The sequence below is a fragment of the Scyliorhinus canicula genome, chromosome 20, assembly GCF_902713615.1.
Source record: "Scyliorhinus canicula chromosome 20, sScyCan1.1, whole genome shotgun sequence".
NCBI classification, from domain to species: Eukaryota; Metazoa; Chordata; class Chondrichthyes; order Carcharhiniformes; family Scyliorhinidae; genus Scyliorhinus; species Scyliorhinus canicula.
The window spans coordinates 28,700,963-28,724,677 of record NC_052165.1 but is presented as its reverse complement, the minus strand read 5'-3'; the positions used below and the strand labels follow the sequence as shown (position 1 = coordinate 28,724,677).

The window sequence follows — 23,715 nt, the reverse complement described above, 5'->3', positions numbered from 1 at the left end:
ATCTTCAATTCGCTAACAGTGGCTTCACAATAGCAAAAAGATTACATATGGCGAGGTGGATGAATAAAATCTCCTGAAAGAATTTATTGACAATGTGCACACATATTGGCTTTAACCAAGTTGCAGATTGTTTTATGCTACTGCCTCTTTGTAAATCAACAAAAGGTATGACACAAAATCTAATTAGATACAAGAAGTCAAGAGAACTCTGCTAATGAGAGCTACACAATGACTGTGTTCCTCAGGCTGGGGAGTATCAGGGAATCAGTGCACCCAAGATTTACGCCATAGATGCTTTCTACAGCTAACTACTGTTATTATCCAAAGGCATCTCATGAAAACGCACTGCACCTAAATTGTTTGTGCCGATGACTAGAAAGGAGGGGATCTATTCAATGAAGACACATGCTTTTGTGTAATGTGTGCAAGAAATACCCATCCTCAGTATGTGAGTCATTCATTCTGTCCCAGTGCAGTGAAAGGGGGAGGTGACAGCCAACACGGACCATCTACTGGGAGATTGCAGGTTTGGCATGAAGCCATCATGGCCAATGGACTGCACTGTGTCAACCACAAACTCCTGCAGAGCACAGATAAGAGGAAGTACATAAATCCATGTGGTCATTAATTGATTGTGGCCAGTTCCTGAAAGAGCATTTGAATTTCTGTAGGTGCGGTCCCATTGTTTGGATCGTTCTTCAGTGCCAGGAACAAAAGGTCTTCATAATATTCTCCAGTATGCCCCTTCCAATTTGACTACAGAATCTTATATCAGTAGGGATCTATTAGCGAAAAGGATGTAATCCTTAACAATGACAAGCTACAATAGTTTAATTATGGTGATGCATTTGCATTGATCAGGGACATATAAAAAATTTCTATCCACGCATGTTTTTTATTCACGGAGAAAAAACAGACAAAAACTGCATGGATTATAACTAGCTTTCCTTTATTAATCAGTTAATATTTCCAATGAAATATGAATAAACGTCCTCAATTTTATCATTCAAACTATTTTTTTGACATTCAGAGTACAATACAACCAGTGAAAATATTAGGCAAACGTTCTTAATACTTCTTCATTTCAGTATACATAAATCCTACTCCGATCAATACATTTTGACATTCACATTATACTGCAACGATATTTCCATTGTAATAGTGCTTTTAAAAAAAACGACAATGAAGTGTATTCAATGCCTTTGTTTCCACGTACTCCTCCTCACTGGGTGCTCAGTGGGTTATCTTTGGGTCCCTTTTGTGTTACTGATGATGGTGCGATGACTGAAGAGAATAAATGCATCAACCTCCCTTGTAAATAACTGGGTGAAGGCAAACAGATGGAATAATGCTGTTGATCACCGCCTCACCCTTATCATCAGTCCTTTGTCAATATACAGGAGTTGGACAATCCTGAAATAGGCCATTACTCTTACCAAGTATATTTCTGCAGAGAAAGGGTTTGAAAAGAATGCTTAAATGTCATTTTTAGGCAAAACATATTCTTGCATTTTCTTTTCAAAAAGACAACTAAATAAAAGATGGTTGTACTAAAATGGAAGCTGATTTTTCCCAAAGCCCAAACACCAGTTTGTCCGCGTAGCCATAAAACATTCCAAACCCATTACATTTGAAAGTCATTTGATTCCTTCCTATATGCGAAGAGAGAGATAAATCAAAAGACATAAGGATACAAGGAGAGAACAGCTTATTGATACAGGAGACATATGAAGAAAGCTCAGTTTGTTCAGCCGAAATCTGGAAGAGCTTTTGCTGAGACCGAGAGGGTCAGAATTGTTGGAGGATTTAAAAATTGATTCAATCTCTCAATGGTTGACCGAGGTCAACTAATAATATGGGCACCATTTGATGGAGACATTTAAGTATGATTTTGGGCCTGTTTGGCGGGATGTTTCTCGAGGGAGACTTCAAACCACTGTCGTCATCTTGGTTGCAGGCCCTGGGTTGGTCTCCAGTGCTACCTCCTCCCTCCTCCCTGATGGTGTCCATACGGTGCTGGGGGTCTCCATGGGACGGAGGGGTAGTTGGAAGGAGCTCCAGAGGCCTTTGATTCTTCTGGTTCTGCCAGCCCTAGTGGTTCCCCACTCAAGTCACGGACATCGTCCTTTCCACTGTGGTTGCCACCCTAGCAGTGTTGCTAGGGCCGTGTTGGCGAGATCGTGGAACGCATTTTATGGCACGTAAGTGCCGGAAATGAGCGCACGCGAGCTTCTTGCCATTACTGGCTGTCTCGTTGAATGATTTACCAGACTCATGCCTCAGCGTCTCGCCACTGACAAAGGGATCCTGCTTTTAAAAGCTCTCTCCACTCACTCCCAGTCAACACACAAGCATGGCAGCGCACAGACCTGCCCCTTGATTTGGCGGTGCCGACCTGGTCAGTTTTATCAACGCGGTCAATGCGAGACGGGACATCCTGTTCTCTTGAGGGGGTCAGAGAAGAGCAGCAGGATCACCAATGCCACCTGGGAGGCAGTGCCAGCAGCTGTCAGTGCGGGCAGCATGACTAGGAGGGCCATGGCAAATGTCGGAAGACGACAAATGACCTCCACTGAGCTGCAAGGGTAAATTACCGCCTCTCTCCTGGCATCAGTTCTGCCTGCTACCCCTCAAATTCTCAAACACCCTTCGTCCCCCTGCAATCCACTGGCTGACACCTCGCAATCTTCCCACATCTGATCTTCATACTTGCTCACTAGAACGCACCGGCACCCATCAGCACAACTCCTTCATGCCCAGATGTGGTGAACACACATGAAAACTGCGGAAGGCCCCCTGATCCTTCAAACATGGGGCTCACAAAGCCCCCGCAGGAGATGATAGAGCCCACAGTAAGCGGAAAAGGGGAAAATGGTCAAGAAGGAGGTCGGCGTGGCAGAGACTTGAGTCCTCGCAGCCTATGAAGAACAGACCCTAGAAATCACAGGATTATCAGAGGAGAGAGTAACCAACAGCAAGGTTGGCCTGCACCAGAGGTGAGGATCCACTGCCCCTTCACCCAGATGACCAGTCTCTAGTGAGTTGTTCATATCAGACAAAATGATCCTCCCCTCTCACTGACCACATTTCCATTGTCTCAGAGGATCCCCATCTTATGGGGCCTGGCCAACAGGAGTCATCCCAGCACTGACACCCAAGAGACCACCTCAGAGGAGAGCTCCGAGGAGACCACCATCGAGGCATCAGAGCTATCACCGCCACATTCCACCACTGCCAAATGCCACTAATGCCGCCCACCACTGTGGGCCACATTAGTGGACAGGCTTCTGGGGTACAATCTGGTGAGCTCCACAAATTTGCTGATGCACATCAGGTGGAGGCAGGAAATACAAGCGCCTCAGCAATCAGAGATCTGCTGGATCCCAGGACTCAGCTGAGTCTCAGGCAGATGCTAAGCCTCTGGACAAGGTTCACCCAGAATTGATGCAAATGATAGGACAGAGACCTGACATTCATGAAGGGAATGTCAGCAACATTCCAGCAAATGCTCAGCCAATTGGAGGAGTCCCAAAGACTATGGGCACATGAGATGATGACAACAATGTATGGCACTGAGGCCAACACTGCTAGGGTGGCAACCACAGCGGAAAGGACGATGTCCGTGACTTGAGTGGGGACCCACTAGGGCCGGGAGATACAGAAGACAAAAAGGCCTCTGGAGCTCATTCCGACTACCCCTCCGTCCCATGGAGACCCCCAACACTGTATGGACACCATCAGGGAGGAGGGAGGAGGTAGGACTGGAGACCAACCCAGGGCCTACAACCAAGATGACGACAGTGGTTTGAAGTTCTTCCGAATCCCTCCCTCCTGACACAAGCACATCTCATGGGCAGCAGGCAGAACAGGGTGGTATGGCGATGCCAGTGACATCAATAAGACGGACAGAACCCCATGGCTCTATGCCCTCCAGAGGACGGCGCCAAGTGACGGTTCTCAGAGTTGAACACAATACTCCAGTTGTTGTTAAAGTTCATCATACTTCCTTACTTTTGCGCGGTGGTACAGTGGTTAGTCCTTCTGTCTTACAGCACCAGCGACCCGGGTTCACTTCTGGCCTTGACTGTCTGTGGAGTTTGCACTTTCTCCGTGCGTCAGCGTGGGTTTCCACCAGGTGCTCCGGTTTCCTCCCATAGTCCAAAGATGTGCAGGTTAGGTGGATTGGCCATGCTAAATTGCCCCTTAGTGTCAAAGGATATGCAGGTGACAAGGATAGAACAGGAGAGTGGGCTTGAGTAGGCTGCTCTTTCAGAGGGTTGGTGCAGACTCGATGGGTTGAATGGCCTCCTTCTGCACTTTAGGGATTCTATTCTGTTTATAAAGCCTGTAATGCCCTTTTCTCAGGTTTGTAAACCTGCCTGGTCACCTTCCGTAACTTTTTGAATTTTGTTTTATTTTATTAATCAAAGTACAAATTATATTTTGAACTGTGCCTAAATTGGTACATTTTTGAAAAAGGGCATAAAAGAAATTACTATCAAGCCTAGATCACGAGGGATTGCTACTCTTATGATGCTGACTGTTCTATTGCACAAGTTAGAAGGAAATGAGTCAGCTCCCATAGACGAAAAGACTCAAGGCACTAACAATTTGTAAAAGCATGACAGATCAATATGAAAGTAAAAAGTCCAAAGCATCCTACACCTGGAATTTGAGAGATAAAACCACTGGTCCATCGTCCAGCCACTGGCAGTTTATGCAGGAAATTACATCTCAAAATTGAGAGCAATGTTTTTTGGGTCCGTTAGCTGCCGGTTCAAATCCCAAGAGAGAGCCATAATGGGATTTGCGCTGGCGAGATCTCGGTTTGAGATCTGCCCCACCCACCTTCCACCCACGAGTGAAATGGTCCCACATGCATTTAAATATAATGAAACACTTTTATTACACCATAGCTTCTAACCCTGTGGAATGCTCACCTCCCCCCTCCAGCAGAATTTCTGATAATTAAACCAGTTGTGATGACCATACCAGGGGTAGAGAGATGCCTGGAGGACCCAGGGTTGAGGACTAAGGCTGGGCACAATCCCTTGGCATCCTGGCATTGCCCCAGCACCAGCGAGCAATGCCAGGGGCGAGAAAAGTAAACTCACTAACAGAAAGCATAGCAGAGGAGTAGGCCAGCTAACATTCCCATTGTCTGACTCCAAGCTACAGAAGGAGAGCAAACAAACTCTAACCCTTCAGGCACTTTGCAGCAATCAGCAGACACACCCTGCCATCATTTGAGAGCTGTGAAGTGCTCATATAACTAACAATGCCAATTCCCTATTAGCACTGGCCTTCAGCTGCTCAGCCTGTGGCTGTTCACAGTCAGAAGGAGTTAAAGTGACCTCACTATCTTACTATGCATGGGCTCTATCCTGGAGGTGTTTGGCGTGACAGACAGGCAGTAGCTGCCCTTGTTATGGGTACACACAATTTGGGGGATGGCCTGTAGGACCCTCAGGCGCTGAGCTCCTCAACCTCCCCACCCAGGGCGATCTCCCTAACTGCCGCCACCCCCCTCCCGCCCGCCCCCGCCACCAGCACTGCAGCAGCAGCTCTAATGCCCAAAATCGAAAATGGATACTCACCTCCTCCAATCCCCATTACACTAGGTTCCCATTTTTAAATAGGTGTTCTAAAGCAAACTTTTCCGTGCAAGGGCCACATTCAGAAATTCACGATTTTAAAGGGCCGCATAGTATATTAATTAATAGTCCCGGTTGTAACCAATTAGCGTGCGGCATATACCTCAGCGCTTCCCCCGGCGGCATCCTGCCTTTAGCCCTTTTTTTCTCTACTTTTCAAAAATGGCGCTTCACCCGGTTATGATTCTGGGCGCCTCATATAGAACATAGAACATAGAACAGTACAGCACAGAACAGGCCCTTCGGCCCTCGATGTTGTGCCGAGCAATGATCACCCTACTCAAGTCAACATATCCACCCTATACCAGTAACCCAACAGCCCCCCCCCCCCCCCAATTAACCTTATTATGACTTGATCTTGGTGGACTGCATAAAAACCTTTGGCGGGCCGCATGCGGCCCGCGGGCCGTAGTTTGCCCACCCCTGTTCTAAAGGGTGCCTGGGTGACCACCCGCTGGGGAACTTGCTAGAAACCAGGGGGCCCATCTCGTTAATGAGATTGCCCTTAATTGGTGTAATTAGTTTCTCGCCACATCCATGTGGGATCCAGAACCAGCCAGCAGGAGCTGGCCGGTTAGACCGCAAACCGATTGGCGTCCGATGCGGATCCTTATTTCGGCCTATCCAGCGATCTAACTGGCACTACACGACCGTTAAATTGCACGCAACGCGTGGTGAATACCAGTCTGGATCTCATCCACCAAACTCACCCAAAATGACACTTAGAAATGATTTCTTTGAACTGCGCCCTTTGCATTTTTTTTGGAAAATTCTGTCCTGAATGACTAATTACGGCACTGTATATGCTTTTGGAAGATGGCAATTGATAAGCTGTCAACTGAATTATTTTTGTTTTATGAAGATGTTGTTCAGCAGCATAAGGTTCAGGAAACAATGATTCCTGAACCGAATGATGGCCTATTCAGATCCATTAGTGGTTGTACAGAACATACACTAGGGAGACTATGTAAACCTCCCCTTGACATTCAACGGCATTGAATCACCCACCATTAACATTACAGGGATCAGTGAGCCGGAACCTAATTGTACCAGCCGTACACATACTCTCTCTGGAAGAGCAGATCAGAGGCTGGGAATTCTAAGCCGGAACCTAATTGTACCAGCCGTACACATACTCTCTCTGGAAGAGCAGATGAGAGGCTGGGAATTCTAAGGGGTGTAACTCATCTCCAGATTTCCCAAAGTCTGTCCAAAAAACACAAATCAGTATGTGACGGAATACTCGCCATTTGCCTAGATTAGTGCAGTACCACCAACAAGCTCTAAACTATTCAGGAGAAAGTGACCCACTTGATTGGCACTCCACCCACCATTAAACACATTCACTTCCTTCACTGCTGATACACAGTGACAGCAGTGTGTGTACCGTATTCAAGATGACTTGCAGCACCTCGCCAAGGCTCCTTTGACAGCACCTTCCAAACCCATGCCTCTAACACTTAGAAGGACAAGGGAAACACATATGTGGGAACTCCACTACCTCCAAGTGCCCCTCCAAGTCATACAACATCCTGACTTGGAACTAAATCACCGTTACTTCATTGCCACTGGGTCAGAAAGTTAGAACTCCCTCCCTAACAACTCTGAGTATAACTTCATCACATAGGCTGCAATACTTCAAGAAGACAGCTTATCTCCCACTCTTCCATATAGCCAGCCCACTCGGAATCCCATGTGATTTTAGTTTTTGAAACTATCTGCCATTGGGGCCTTGTCAAACCCCTTACCAAAGTCCATATAAACTACATCCACAGCTCTCCTCTCATCAATTTTCTTTGTCACCCCTTCAAAAAACTCAATCACGTTGGTAAGACTAGATCTTTCCTGTCAGGGAAGCGCAGTGGTTGATAATCACTTATTGTCACAAGTAGGGTTCAATGAAGTTACTGTGAAAAGCCCCAGTCGCCACATTCCGGCGTCTGTTCGGGGAGGCCGGTATGATTATCACTGTTGCTTCACAGCGCCAGGCTCCCAGGTTCAATTCGCACTTGGGTCACTGTCTGTGCGGAGTCTGTACGTTTTCGGCGTCGCTGCATGGGTTTCCTCCGGGTGCTCCGGTTTCCTCCCACAAGTCCCGAAAGACATGCTGGTAGATAATTTGGACATTCTGAATTCTCCCTCTGTGTACCCGAACAGGCGCTGGCAACTAGGGGATTTTCCACAGTAACTTCATTACAGTGTTAATGTAAGCCTTCTTGTGGCAATAAATATTATTATTATGATTATTACTTCGAATGGACATTTAGGGTCGGCAACAAATGCTGGCCTTGGGAATGATGCCCACACTCCACAAAAGATTCATATTCATATAGAGTATGAAGTAGCACCATTTATTTATTTTTAAAGACCAATAGTTCATCTGGACAAATATGAGGAAACCTCATTTCGTGACTCACACTCTGACTGAAAGGGAATAATTTGAACAAATTGATGACTTTTTACTTGGTTACCAATTTTATTTTTAAGTGGCGATAGTAAGGAAAGTGGGGAATCAAATGGCTGAAACTAGATATTTTTAAAGGATTTTGATTGTATGAAAGAAAGGTTTTGAGTGGTAATAAATCAATTAAGAGAGTCCAACAAGAGAGGATCTAATCATCGGCCCTTGACATTCACTGGTACATTACCATTGCTTCATCCTCAACTAACAATATCCTGAGGATTGCTATTGACCAGAAAATGAACTGGACTAGCCATACAAATACTATGGTGACAAAAGATCAAAGTCTAGGAATCCTGCGGTGAGTAACTCGCCTCCTGACTCCCCAAAGCCTGTCCACCATCTACAAGTCAAAATCTGGAATGTGATGGAATACTCTCCACCTATGAAGATGAGTACAGTTCCAACAACACAACACCTTCCAGGACAAAGCAGCCCGCTTGATTGCTCCCCCTCCCACAAAATTCAATCCCTCCACCACCGATGAACAGTGGCAGCTGCGTGTATCATCCTCAAGATGCACTACAGAAACTCACCCAAGGTTTCTTCAGCAGCACCTTCCAAACCCATGACCACTACCATCCAGAAGGACAAGGGCAGCAGATACCTGGGACCACCACCGCCTGTAGGATCCCTTCAAATTCACATCCCACTGTGACTTGGAAATACATCGCAGTTCCTTCACTGTCACAAGGTCAAAAGCCCAGAATACCCTCCTGCACAGCACTGTGCGTGTACCTACACGTCAAGATTGCAGAGGTTCAAGAAGACATCTCACCATCAGCACCTTCGCAAGGGCAGCTATGGGTGGGCAATAAATGTTGGCCTAACCAGCAATGCCCATCCTTTAAATTAATGAAAAAATAAGAATGTTGCAGTATTTTATTGATTTTTAAAGGAATATGGAACCTGGGCCAATCAGTGTGATTTGTGATCTGGTGAAACATCAGACATTTTGCCCTGTGAATATTTTGTCATGTTGGCTCTTTCTAAAATGTTTAATTAGTTATATAGGTCACAGAGAATTTGGTCTCAGGATACACCTCCAGGGGCATCTTCCATCTAATTTTGTTTGAATGGACAGAAAATGTATCTCAATATAGTTTTGCTGGTCTCGACGGGGAAAGCATTGTAAAATTATTTGCAATATTCTGTAAATGATTTGTCATTTGAATGCTGTGACTGGGAGCTATTTAAATGGTCCGTGACATTGTTGCTGTGATGTGCGACTCCCTCTACTCCAAGGCAAGGTTTCCCAGTGAAGCAAAAAAGGGGCTGAATTTTCAAAGGCCTGTGAGGGTGGGGTCAGGTGAGTGCACACTTTGCGTATCAATCTTCCAACATCTCCGGATCACGTTGCAATGTTCAAGCGAAAGATCGTTGCCGGTAACCTATATGCTTCCAATTAAGTGCCTGCAAAGCTGCTTGAAGAGGTTGTTAACAGGCTGGATGGGCACAGAAGGCAATTTTCACCGCTGAGTACGGGAAAAGTGATTGGTTGGTTCACCTCAGGGCACAGCTGTTGGGAGCACAGAGGGCGGAATTCTCTGATCCTGAGGCTAAGTGTTAACACCGTCAGAAACGCCGTCGCGTTTCTCGACGGCGTCAACACGGCCTCAGGATCAGCAATTCTGGCCCCTACAGGGGGCCAGCACAGCACTGAAGCGGCCCACGTTGCTTGGCGGGGGGGCCGCGCAGAATGGCCCCCGACCGGCACCGTGCTGACCACGCCGGCGCCATTGGAGAATCGCGTCCCGGCATCAGGGCAGCGTGGCCCGATTCGCGCAGATTCTCCGGCCCAGCCCGGGCTGAGAGAAGTCGACCAGAATTCGTTGCTGCTGATTTAAAGCTTTGGAGCGAAGGGGAAGTTGGAACGGAGATGATCAAGCAGGCAGACAAATTTGTCATCATTTGAGCAGACTGGAATAAGAGTATTTCTGACCATTTGGACACATGTTTGGACCACAAGGCTGCTGGTTTGTTGCTCTCCTACCTACTCCATTCCACAAGGCAGCTGCACTCATGGGGTGGGATTCTCCCAGCCCTGGGCCAGGCCGGAGAATCCCCACGAACGGGACACGCCACTCCGACGCTGGATGGGCCGAGCGGCCGTAAGAAAAGAGCTGAAACCCGCCGGCGCCGTTCTAACCTGCTCTGGGCCAGCGGGACCTCGGCGTGTAAGGGTCAAGTGGCGGCCTTTGGGGGGGGGAGGAGGGAGGGTCCGACCACGGGGGGGGGGGGGGGGGGTCCTCCGATGTGGCATGGCACGCGATCGGAGCCCACCAATCGGCGTGCCGGCCTCTGTAGCTGGGGGCCTCGTTTCCTACCCGCCGGCCCCTGGAGTCCTGCGGCATGTTGCGCAGGGCCGGCGCGTTGAAGGAGGTCACTGCGCATGCGTGCATTGGTGCCGGCGCAACTGCGCATGCATGGATCACGCGGCACACAGTTCGCACTGGGATCTGCAGCTGGAGTGGCGTGAACCTCTCCAGCGCCGTGCTGGCCCCCTGTAGGGGCCAAAATTAACAATAAGTCGTGGGAGCGGCCCGTTCACGCCGTCGTAAAACGTGGCGCCGTTTACGACGGAGTGGACACTCTGCCACGGGATTGGAGAATCCCGCCCATGGTTCCTGTCTGCTTTTGTTTTACCTTCAGAGCCAGCCCTGTCTATTTTCCATAAAACAATTAACCTGAATTAAATAAACTGAGGCAGCCCCTTAAAGGAGTGTTGCCTTAAATAAAAACAAATCACAAAAGGAAGCTTAAAACATCAAACTGAAATGTGATTAAAAAGGTCAATAAAGCACCCCGGTTCCTGTGGGCCCAGTGGGCATGGATGGCCTCGATCATGCCCTTGAACACCACATGTGGACACCAGGGCACCCGGTCACAAATGTAACTGCAGTCAGTCAAAGGGCAGACAGGTGGACGACCCCAGCCCTGTCTTTAAACTTGACGCCAGCTAAAATTAGTAATTTTTTGGATATAAAAATAAGATGTCAGTGTTGCAGACACAGCGTTAGGGTCAGAACACAGAAATGATCCAGGCATCAAGTTCCCGATCCTGGATTGAAAATCCAGTCCTAAATGTCATTGAGATGGGATGCATGTCAGCTGTGGCTCAATGTCAGCTATGGCTCAATACGTAGCCGTCTTGCATTTAATTAAAAAGAATGGGAGTTCAGATCTCACTCCAGAGACATGAGCGCAATGTCTAAACTGGCATTCCAGAGCCATACTGAGGGACTATTGGAAGCGTTGGGTGGAACTTCCAAGAAGCCAAAAATTAATTTCCCGATCACAGGGTGAACTTTAGTAACTATTGTCTCGGAACTTTAAAGGTGGGTGGATTTTCCCAGCAAATAAAGCTCCCCCTCCAAATTAGGTTCCCCACCAATGGGATATTAGAATGTTCACTCTCACGCAGCAGATAGGTGGCGTGCATCTGGTCAGTTTATTTCATCCATGGTGAACAGTGAGAGCGGAATCTTCCCAGAATTTGGCAAAATGTTAGGCTCACACAAAACTGGCATGTCACTCTCCAGTTTCACAGTCCAGCTTTCTCAGAGAACCTTGAGCCCCTTTTGCAAAAGAAACTGAGTGGGCCTGGTTTACACCAGCACTCTGGTGGGACGGGGCCACTTAGAGTCAGGAACCAGCTCCAAACAGATTGGGGCACTATCTTTAAAGGGTACAGTCCAAAGATGTGCAGGTTCGATGGATTGGCCATGCTAGATTGGCCCTGGATTGTGGGGATGGGACAGGGGAGTGCGCCTCGATGGAGTTCTCTTTCAGAGGGTTAGTATAGACTCGATGGGCCAAATAGCCTCCTTCAGCACTGTAGGAATTATATGGTTCTATGGCGCTCCAACAAGCTTTGAATTCAAATCGCCCCCAGCACATAATGGAGGTCACATGGGCTCTCCTCCTCCCCCCTCTCCTGCCGCCCAGAAAAATTCATCTCAGGTATCCACTTCCCCCCACCTCTCCTACATTCAACGCCAGCACCTCCCCACCATCAAATGCCACTCCCTCCCCTCACTGCCCACCACACATCAGGCCTCCCACCTGGGCTCACCCTGGCACAGGTTAGCATTTCCAGGTCAAGCTGACAGTGCAAGCATGTGCTGGGGGTAGTGCCAAAGCACTGGCCGGGTATATCCTTTACCCCCCCCTTCCCCCCTTCCCGAGGGACTATACTTGCATTTGCACGCCCAGAAAGATCCTCTTGTCTGCCTGACGTTGACCCAACCTGTTGTAAACCTCGCCGAGGTGAATGAATATTTAGTGAGGGGGGTCATTTGCCAGGAGGGCCTCCAAGTACATGGAACTGTATTAACATTTATTTAAAAATTCATGTCCCTTCATGGGCATGAATCTCATGATGTTGCCGGCAGGGGGAGAGGAAAATGGGTAAACGTGATCTCTCCGACGAGAATTGGGATTCCCAATTTTCCACCTCACCGCTTATCCTGCGGGCAGCGAGTACGGGCTCAAGATTCCGCTCTGAGTTTCCAATGCATGGTCCCCTTTGGAGAATATCTGTAAATGCCAGTCTATGCACGAGACCAAATGGTGGCAGGACAAGTTGTGTGAAGGATGGCCAAGGAAGGCGGGGGGGGTGGTGGAAGAGTTAGTGGAGAATATGGAGCAAAAGTGTAAGGCTGTCCGGGTGCCCTTTAAATATGGCACCCATACCTTCAAACTCGTGAGATATTGGCAGAGACGGTAACTTCCTGCCGGACCCAGCACAAGAATCGGCGAGCTTCTGTTGGACGCCAATGCCATGGGCTGAACAGCGCAAGATTAGCTGTGGACAGCCATCCTGCTACTCACAAGTGAAAATCACTCCCACTTCCACAGCCACCACCGAACATAAATTCCAGAGAGGAAGCTCCTGGCCAGTGCCTTTTGCACAAACCAAGTTGGAAATGTGGAGTTAAAGGACACTGCTGAAAATTTAACCCCTCAAACTCTCTGTTGAGGAGTCTGGTGAGGGAGCGGATTAAAAACAAGGTTCTACTGTAAAAACTTTGGAATGCTGTAAGCGTCCATATCACCATTCATCCCTCAAACAACATTACTGAAACAGATTATCTGTTTCATTTATCTCACAGCTGTTTGTGGATATGTCCTGTGAAGAAATTGGCTACCATGTTTCCTTCAATACACTTTAAAAGTAATTCAATAGCTCTGAAGAGTTTATGGGTGTCCCTGAGCCATGGAAGGAGGCATATGAATACAAGCCTTTCTTATTACATAGATACATAGATACAGAAGATAGGAGCAGGAGGCCTTTTGGCCCTTCGAGCCTGCTCCGCCATTCATCACGATCATGGCTCAATTGCCTAATCTTGCTTTCTCCCCATAGCCTTTGATCCCATTCTCCCCAAGTACTATATCCAGCCGCCTCTTGAATATATTCAAAGTTTTAGCATCAACTACTTCCTGTGGTAATGAATTCCACAGGCTCACCACTCTTTGTGTGAAGAAATGTCTCCTTATCTCTGTCTGAAATGGTTTACCCTGAATCCTCAGACTGTGACCCATGGTTCTGGACACACCCATCATTGGTAACATCTCCCCTGCATCTATCCTGTCTAGTTCTGTTAGAATTTTATAATTCTCTATGAGATCCCCCTTCATTCTTCTGAACTCCAGCGAGAACAATCCCAACCTAGTCAATCTCTCCTCATACGACAGTGCCATCCCTGGAATCAGTCTGGTAAACCTTCGCTGCATTTCCTCGAGAGCAAGAACATCGTTCCTCAGAGAAGGAGACCAAAACTATATACAGTACTCCAAGTGTGGCCTCACCAAGGCCCTGTCCAATTGCAGCAACTCATCCCTGCTTCTATACTCAAAACCTCTTGCAATGAAGGCCAACATACCATTAGTCTTCTTTACCACCTGCTGCACCTGCATGCTTACCTTCAGCGAATGGTGCACAAGGACACCCAGGTCCCGCTGCACACTCCCCTCTCCCAATTTACAACCATTCAGGTAGTAATCTACCTTCCTGTTTTTGTTTCCAAAATGAATAACCTCATACTTATCCAAATTATACTGCATCTGCCATTGGTTTGCCCACTCGCCCTACCTGTCCAGATCTTGCTGTAGGATTCAATTCACCTCATCACAATTCACCCTCACACCTCATTTGGTATCATCTGCAAACTTTGAGATGTTACATATTGTTCCCCCATCCAAATCAGTAACATATATTGTGAATAGTTGGGGTCCCAGCACCGATCCCTGTGGTACCCCACTGGTTACTGCCTGCCAATTCGAAAAGGACTCATTCACCCCTACTCTTTGTTTCCTCTCTCCCAACCAGTTTTCTATCCACCTCAATACATTTCCCCCAATCTCATGTGCTTTAATTTTGCACAATAATCTGTTATGTGGGACTTTGTCAAACGCCTTCTGAAAGTCCATATATACCACATCAACTGGCTGGTCCCCCTTGTCGACTGTATTGGTTACCTCTTCAAAGAATTCCAACAGATTTGTCAAGCATGATTTTCCCTTCATAAATCCATGCTGACTCCGACTGATCCCGCCACTGCTTTCAAAATGTTCCGCTATAAAGTCCTTGATAATGGATTCAAGCATTTCCCCCACTACCGATGTTAGGTTTACTGGTCTATAATTCCCTGCTTTCTCTCTACCTCCCTTTCTTTGAATATCGGAGTGACGTGAGCTCCCCTCCAATCTGCAGGGACAGTTCCAGAGTCTATAGAATACCGGAAGGTGACCACCAATGCATCCACTATTTCCAGAGCCACCTCCTTTAGCACACTGGGGTGCAGATTCTCGGGCCCTGGGGATTTATCCGCCTTCAATCCCATCAGTTTTCCCAGCACTGTTTCTCTACTAATGTTGATGTTATTGCTTAAATTTAATCTGTAACCAGCTTGATCTGTGGTATTGACAAGTTTACATGGGGTTTTATAACCATATTAACACATTTTCCTGTGAGAAACACACCCTTTGTCATTGAGTTGCCACTATTTGCTGACACCGGGTTTGCCTGTCCGTTGTTTGGGAAGGAAGATTTAAATATACCAGCTCCAATGTTACTCAATGCGGTTCATCATTTCTGAAGTGGACCAGTGCCTGAGTGAATGGGGACCTAAATCAAAACCAAGGACAAACATGTACAACCATCTCACTTGCAGTTTGATGGGTCCATGAATTGGATGAAAATTGTACAAACTAAACTTACAGCAAACACCACTTCTATTTTAAAATTAACTAGACAATCTCTGAAATCCTGTATTCCTCTGACATTTGAAGTCAAGTGATTTCATTTCCAAAATCAAGTGCACATCAATCAAGACTGGAATCAAAATGGTGAAATAATTAATTGCATGCATTTGTACTGAGCAATTGAATGACTATTTTCGAAGCAGACAATTAGAAAGTGCTAACTATAGATTAAGTATAATTTACTTCATGACAGTCACTTCCATGATGAGTTGATGCACAACATTGCATATACCCAGCTCTCCCTCCCCCCCCCCCCTCCAGTGAATGTTCCAATTGCACAATGTTACTCAATGCATGACGTTTAAAAATACTTTAATTTTCAATAAATAAAAAAAGTTGCAGATGTTATATTTTACCTGGCAGCATTGGTATGTTGTCCAGATTCACGAGTATATCACATGAATAGACATTGCCACAAGCTTCAGTTGCGCTTTCTCTCAAAGTTCTACAAGATCACTGATCAAAGCCAAACACTTTGCAGTTTGATTCAATATGGAAACCTTTTAATTCTTTATCGCTTCTCTGGACATGCTTTCCAGGTGTGTGTGTCACTAAAGTAAATGCACAGTGAAAGCCATTTATGTTGGACTCGTTACAAATGGCATATTATCCTGAGAGGCGGTTATCCAATATATCCATCAATGAGCTTTGATCAGCTTTTCCAGTGTTAGGAGGATAAGCTGCAGTTTCAACTGTCACATGTCTCTTTTTAGCCTGGTGAGATAGGGAGTACTGTAGTAGGCTAGATAGAACAGCTGTTAAATACTAGGAGGATCAGATGTGACATCAAAGTCCTGATGGATAACTTGGAAACCAGAGTTGAGCATGGGACAGGTGTTCACAACAGCTTGCTCCAACATGCTGGCATCAGTATTGCCTGACCTTGGTGGCAAAGCTGCGTTGCCTGGTGGGTGATAGATGGAAATTCTTTAGAAGCAGGCAGCTGTTAAGGACCAAGGAAAATGGTCTTCAGCAAGACAAGTGACGAGAGTGAGATCTGGTGGGGGGATTGCAGGGTATAGGATATACGGTTAATGGAAGGACAGTTTTGGCAGGTAAGGACAGGGTTCTCTTTGGGGCCCAGAGGAGAACATGTGCTCATCCTGGCTCATAGAATAGAATAGAACCCCTACAGTGCAGAAGGAGGACATTCGGCCCATCGATTCTGCACCAACCCATGCTGATGAAGGAACTCATTCAATAAAATGTAAATGTGCTTACCTGGATCTGATCAAACCAAAATTTCCCAGGTGGCACTGCATGTGACTCACATGGCCCCAGGAACATTATGGAACTATATTAGTGTGACTGGTCGAATGTTAGCATAGCACCTTCCCTTGGCAGTAGAAATGGCAACTAACAGTAAAGTGGAATGAACAAGCAATAAAAGGGTAATTTTAACACTTCCAATTCCATCTGTTTAAATCAGGGCTCAGCTATAAAAACACTTGCAGCATACAACAAGGAGCATCAAGAATAACTGTGAGTAGATTAGTAACAGTCATAGCTGTGCGCCTCCGAATGAATCACTTACAACTCTCTGAAAAATCAAACTTCTCTTCAATTGCAACACACTGGGAGGAGTAACAGTAGACACTGAATGGAACAGCTAGCAACTGGGTCGATCAACTGTAGCCACTGAGTTGATAAGCCAGCCACTGGGATGATCAACTGTAGACAGTGGGTGGATCAGCTGTAAACGCTGGGTGGACCTATGAGCCATTGGATGGATCAACTAGCCAATGGGACAATCAACTAGGCACAGGGTGGATTAACTAGCCCTGGGTGGATCAACGAGCCACTGGGTGGATCAACTATAGATACTGGGGGATCAGCTAGCCAATGTGGGGATCAACTGGAGCCATTGGATTGCCAGTTAGGCACTGGGAATATCAACTGTAGGCACTGGGAGCATCAGCAAGGCATTGGGAAGATCAGCTGTAGACACTGGGAGGGTCAGCGAGGCATTGGGAAGATCAGCTGTAGACACTGGGAGGGTCAGCGAGGCATTGGGAAGTTCAGCTGTAGACACTGGGAGGGTCAGCGAGGCATTGGGAAGATCAGCTGTAGACACTGGGAGGGTCAGTGAGGCATTGGGAAGATCAGCTGTAGACACTGGGAGGGTCAGTGAGGCATTGGGAAGATCAGCTGTAGACACTGGGAGGGTCAGCGAGGCATTGGGAAGATCAGCTGTAGACACTGGGAGGGTCAGCGAGGCATTGGGAAGATCAGCTGTAGACACTGGGAGGGTCAGCGAGGCATTGGGAAGATCAGCTGTCGGCACTGGGAGGGTCAGCGAGGCATTGGGAAGATCAACTGTAGACACTGGGAGAGTCAGCAAGGCATTGGGAAGATCAGCTGTAGACACTGGGAGGGTCAGCGAGGCATTGGGAAGATCAGCTGTAGATACTGGGAGGGTCAGCAAGGCATTGGGAAGATCAGCTGTAGACACTGGGAGGGTCAGTGAGGCATTGGGAAGATCAGCTGTAGACACTGGGAGGGTCAGCGAGGCATTGGGAAGATCAGCTGTAGACACTGGGAGGGTCAGCAAGGCATTGGGAAGATCAGCTGTAGACACTGGGAGGGTCAGCGAGGCATTGGGAAGATCAGCTGTAGACACTGGGAGGGTCAGCGAAGCATTGGGAAGATCAGCTGTAGATACTGGGAGGGTCAGTGAGGCATTGGGAAGATCAGCTGTCGGCACTGAGAGGGTCAGCGAGGCATTGGGAAGATCAGCTGTAGACACTGGGAGGGTCAGCGAAGCATTGGGAAGATCAGCTGTAGACACTGGAAGGGTCAGCAAGGCATTGGGAAGATCAGCTGTAGACACTGGGAGCGTCAGTGAGGCATTGGGAAGATCAGCTGTAGATACTGGAAGGGTCAGCGAGGCATTGGGAAGATCAGCTGTAGACACTGGGAGGGTCAGTGAGGCATTGGGAAGATCAGCTGTAGACACTGGGAGGGTCAGCGAGGCATTGGGAAGATCAGCTGTAGACACTGGGAGGGTCAGCGAGGCATTGGGAAGATCAGCTGTAGACACTGGGAGGGTCAGCAAGGCATTGGGAAGATCAGCTGTAGACACTGGGAGGGTCAGCGAGGCATTGGGAAGATCAGCTGTAGACACTGGGAGGGTCAGCAAGGCATTGGGAAGATCAGCTGTAGACACTGGGAGGGTCAGCGAGGCATTGGGAAGATCAGCTGTAGACACTGGGAGGGTCAGCGAGGCAATGGGAAGATCAGCTGTAGACACTGGGAGGGTCAGCGAGGCAATGGGAAGATCAGCTGTAGACACTGGGAGGGTCAGCAAGGCATTGGGAAGATCAGCTGTAGACACTGGGAGGGTCAGTGAGGCATTGGGAAGATCAGCTGTCGGCACTGAGAGGGTCAGCGAGGCATTGGGAAGATCAGCTGTAGACACTGGGAGGGTTAGCGAGGCATTGGGAATATCAGCTGTCGGCACTGGTTGCATCAGCCTTTCCATGCTGGTATTAGCAGTTGTTGCAACTGTGATTGCCCACTGGGACCGTGAATATGTAGTATTAAAGTGGCTGGGCATTGTGCTAATTGAAACTGCAAATTGCAAACCAATATGTTCCACATTAAATTAGTTGTTTACAATCCTGATTATTATCTGCTTAAAGCAGGAATAGTGTTTGTTTTCAGTATTATGTTTCACTAATGAGAATAAAGTGTATTTGTGATTTATGATCTTGTTCCGAGTAACTTGATTGTCCATGTGTATTGTGTGGGAACATGGACTGGAAAACAAATCCATCATACCTACATCTGGTACACTAACAACAAAATGTATTTCAGCACACTCACGCTTAATGGTGTCCGTGGTTTGAGTTTGATTGCTCTCCCAGTGCATGTTTCCATACACAAAACATTTGAAGCTAAGCTCCAGAGAGGCGACCAAATGTGAACTAATAGAAAGTGTCGCTAGATTAAAATATATTCTCAATTCATTAACATCAGTGCTTCATGATCCACAAAGATTGCTTTGGCTTCGCCTTAATCATATTTTCTCGTTAAAATGTTTGAACACTCCTAATCAATTATAGTGAAACATTAAAGAAAGCCTCGAACAATAAGCAATCCTATTGTGTCAGGTGCAAGCATATGCTGAATAATTATAGCCTGCAGACTGATTATTTTCTTATTTTTGCCTCAATTGCATTGGAAAGCAAGTTCCTGTAATTTCCACATAATTATCGTAATTTTCTGGCACTCTCTATGATGGACAAAAGTGCAAGGACCAGCTGTGCCTTTTCAGTGCATAAAGTAATCTTTACATTGGTAATAAGCACTTGACTCTGAATGAAAAGGTTTATTTTTCAGTCACTCTTCGCATACAAGCCCATCGTCTTGTCAAATGGAATAGAGGACGAGAAGCCAGCGAAAGGCATATGCTGCTCGGAGTTCATTGTAAAATATTTCCAGCCTGGTCAGTTGATAACGATGTTGGAGTTAACAGCTCTGTTGATTGGTGACTGCAAAGGGTACTTGACAGACCCTTGTTCCAATGTATGCTGATGTGAGGTCTGAGTCAGGCCAAAACCAGCAGCTTGGAACACTGCACAGAATGGTATAGCACAGAAGGGGGCATTTCAGCTCATCATTCCTTTGCAAACCCTTTGAGAAAGTTGTCTAATTAATCCCATTCCCTTGCCTTTTCCCCAAAACCCCCCACCACCCCCCTTTTTGAATATATCTAGTTCCGTTATGCAAGTTCCTATTGAATCTTTTTTTACCAGCTTTTCAGTTAGTGCATTCCAGATCATAACACCCGCTGAATGGAGAATAATTTTCCTTAATCTTCTCGCCTGTTTACAAATTATCCGCAAATCTGTTTCTTTTGGTCTTCCACCCTCCTGACAGTGTCAACAGTTCCTTCTCTACTCTATCAAACCCCTTCATAGTTTTGAACAGCCTTGTTAAATCTTTCTTTAACCTTTCTGATCTTAAGACAGCAAAGCCCGCATCTCTAACCTCTCCTGATACATTGATGCATAGGCAGCTTTTGGGAGCCATACAGTTCATTTTTAATTTCAGGAAAGTGTCAGTTTCTTTTTCCAGATCATTAATGTAAATTGTGAAAAGTTGTGGTTCCAGCACAGACCCCTGAGGCACACCACTAGCTGCCATCCTGAAAAAGACCCCTTTATCCCCACTCTCTGCCTTTTGCCAGTCAGTCAATCCTTTAGCCATGCCAGGATCTTACCCTTAACACCATAGGCTCTTAGCTTATTTAACAGTCTCCTATGCGGCACCTCATCAAAGACCTTCTGAAAACCTAAATAAATCATGTCCCCTGGTTCTCCTTTGTCTAACTTCCTTCTTCCCTCCTCAAGGACTTGTCAGAAATGACTTCCCCTTGACAAAGCCGTGCTGACGCAGTCCTATTTTATCATGCACTTCCAAATATTCCGCAAACTCATCTTTAATAATAGACTCTAAAATCTTAGCAATGACCAAAGTCTGGCTAACCGGCTTACAATTTCCCGTCTTCCGCCTCCCTCTCTTCTAAAACAGCAGTGTTACATTAGCAATTTTCCAGTCCTCAGAGACCCTCCCTGCCTCCAGTGATTCCTGAAAGATCACCACCAATGCCTCCACAACCTCCTCAGCTATCTCTTTTAGGACCCTGGGGTGTCCATCCGGTCCAGGTTATTTATCCACCTTCAGACCTTTCAGTTTCTCCAGATCCTTCTCCTGAGTGATGGCCACTACACTCACCTCTGTCCCTTGATTCTCATGGAGCTCTGGCATCCCACTGGTGCCTTCCACCGTGAAGACTGATGCAAAGTAACTATTCAGTTCCTCTGCCAATTCTTTGGTTCCCATTATTACTGCTCCAGCTACATTTTCCAGTGGTCCAATATCTATTTTTGCCTGTCTCACCATTTATATGTGGAAAAAACTCTTCCTATCTACTTTTATATTACTAGCTAGCTTACACTCATATTTCATCTTCTCCCCCCTTATTGCTTTTTTAGTTGTCTTCTGCTCGCTTTTAAATGTTTCCCAATCCTCTGGCTTCCCACTAATCCTCACCACTTTGTATGCTTTTTTTTTTTGCTTTTATGCTGTCCTTGAATTCCCTCATCATCCATGGATGCCTTGTTTTCCCCTTTCCTCCTCCTTGGGATGATTTTTTACTGTGCCTCCAAAATAACCACCAAGAACTTCTGCCATTGCTGTTCCACTGTCTTCCCCGCTGGGTTCCTTTTCCAATCAACTCTGGCCAGCTCCTCCCTCATGTCTTTGTAGTTACCCTTATTTAATTGTAATGCTGTTAGATCTGATTCCAGCTTCTCCCTCTCAAACTGCAGGGTAAATTCATATTGTGATCACTGCCCCCTAAAGATTACTTAAATTCCCTAATTAAGTCTGCCTCATTACACATCACCAAATCCGGAATTGCTCTGTCACAAGCTGCTCCAAAAAAACATTTCTTAGACATTCCACAAATTCCTTTTCTTGGCATCCACTACCAACCTGATTTTCCCAGTCCAACTGTATATTGAAGTCCCCCATGATTTTTGTTTTTTTTACATGACTTTTCTATTTCCTGATTTATTTTCTGCCCCACATCTTGACTGCTGTTAGGGGTCTGTACATAACTCCCATCAGGGTCTTTTTACGTTTGCGGTTTCTCAACTCTACCCACAGAGATTCTGGGCGAGATTCTCTCAGGCCGGAGAATCCCCGCAACTGTGGCAAATCGCACCACACTGCCCCGGCACCGGGAGGCGATTCTTCGCAGAGAATCCGCAGAGCGGAGTATCGGCGCCATTGGTGCTGGTGTGGTTGGTGCGGCACCGGTCGGGGGCCGTTCTACGCATCCAGCCCGCCGATTCTCAGGCTGGGATGGGCCGAGCGGCCGCATAAAAATACCGAGTCCCGCCGGCGCCGTCCACACCTGCTCTCAGATGGTGGGAACTCGGCGTGGAAGGGTCGGGGACGGCCTGTGGCGTATGGAGGTCATCTGACCCCCGGGGGGCCTCCAATGTGGCCTGGCCCACGATCGGAGTCCACCATTCGGTGGGCTGGACTGTCTGGCTGCGGGCCTCGTTTCTTCCGCGCCGGCACCTGGAGTCCTGCGTCATGTTGCGTTGGGGCCGGTGCATTGAAGGAAGTCACTATGAATGTGTGCGTTGGCGCCGGTGCCATGGCGCATGCGCGGTTCCCGCGACGCCCAGTTCGCACCGGGATCAGCAGCTGGAGCAGCATGAACCGCTCCAGTCGTCGGGTTGGCCCCTTCAAGCCGTCGAAAAACGTGATTTATGACAGCGTGGACACTCTGTTGCGGGATTAGAGAACTCCACCCCCTATACCTTCTAATCCTATATTGCTCCTTGCTATTGATTTTACTTCATTCCTTACGAACAACACCGCCCCCTTTGCTCATTTGCCTGTCCTTTCGTTAGTACACATATCCTTGTATAGGACACATATCTTTGTATATTTAGATCCCAGCCCTGATCCCATTGCAGCTATGTCTCTGTGATACCCACAACATCATATCGGCCAATTTCAATGTGCGCAACAAGCTTGTTTACCTTGTTCCGTGTACTGCGCGCATTTAGGTACAGCACCCTCGGTCCTGCATCGACCACCTCCCTTCTCACCTTTTTTGCTCTGCCTAAGCGTGATGTTGTTCTCTTATTTTTGTTCTCTATTTCCCCTTCAGTTATGACACCTCCTAAGCTAATGCACTGGTTCACACCCCCCTGCATACTAGTTTAAATCCTCTGGAATGACTCTAGCAAACCTCCCAGCGAGGATATTGTTGCCCCTCCAGTTTAGATGCAACCCGTCCTTCTAGTACTGTTCCCACCTGCCCCGGAAGAGATCCCAATGATCCGGAAATCCGAAACCCTCCCTTCTACACCACTGGTTTAGCCATGCGTTTATCTGCACTATCCTCCTATTTCTAGGCTCACTGGCACATGGCACAGGGTGTAATCCTGAGATTAAAACCCTGGAGGTGCCGCTTTTTAGCTTACTGCTTAACTCCCTGAACTCCTTCTGCAGGACCTCATCACTCTTCCTGCCTATATCGTTAGTACCGCTGTGTATTATTTCCTCTGGCTGTTCACCCTCCCCCATCAGGATGTCCTGTGTTCATTCAGAGACATCCTTGACCTTGGCACCAGGGAGACAACACACCATCCTGGAGTCTCTTTCATGTCCTCATGTCCGTAGAAGCGCCTATCTCTGCCCCTTACTATAGAATCCCCTATAACTATCGCTTGCCTGCACCTTGCCCTCCCCTACTGAGCAACAGAGCCAGTTGCGGTTCCACTGTTCTGTCCGTTGTTGTTT

The 23,715-nt window shown here is 47.1% G+C and overlaps 1 long non-coding RNA gene across 1 annotated transcript in view; it reads right to left on the bottom strand.

The window, feature by feature from the left end:
- Positions 1-932: 932 nt before the first annotated feature.
- The window catches only part of LOC119955278, a 69,863-nt gene continuing 47,080 nt past the window's right edge, over positions 933-23,715 (bottom strand). The window contains exon 3 of the long non-coding RNA XR_005458421.1: positions 933-1,447. This is a non-coding gene — a long non-coding RNA (uncharacterized LOC119955278). The remainder of the gene's footprint in view (positions 1,448-23,715) is intronic.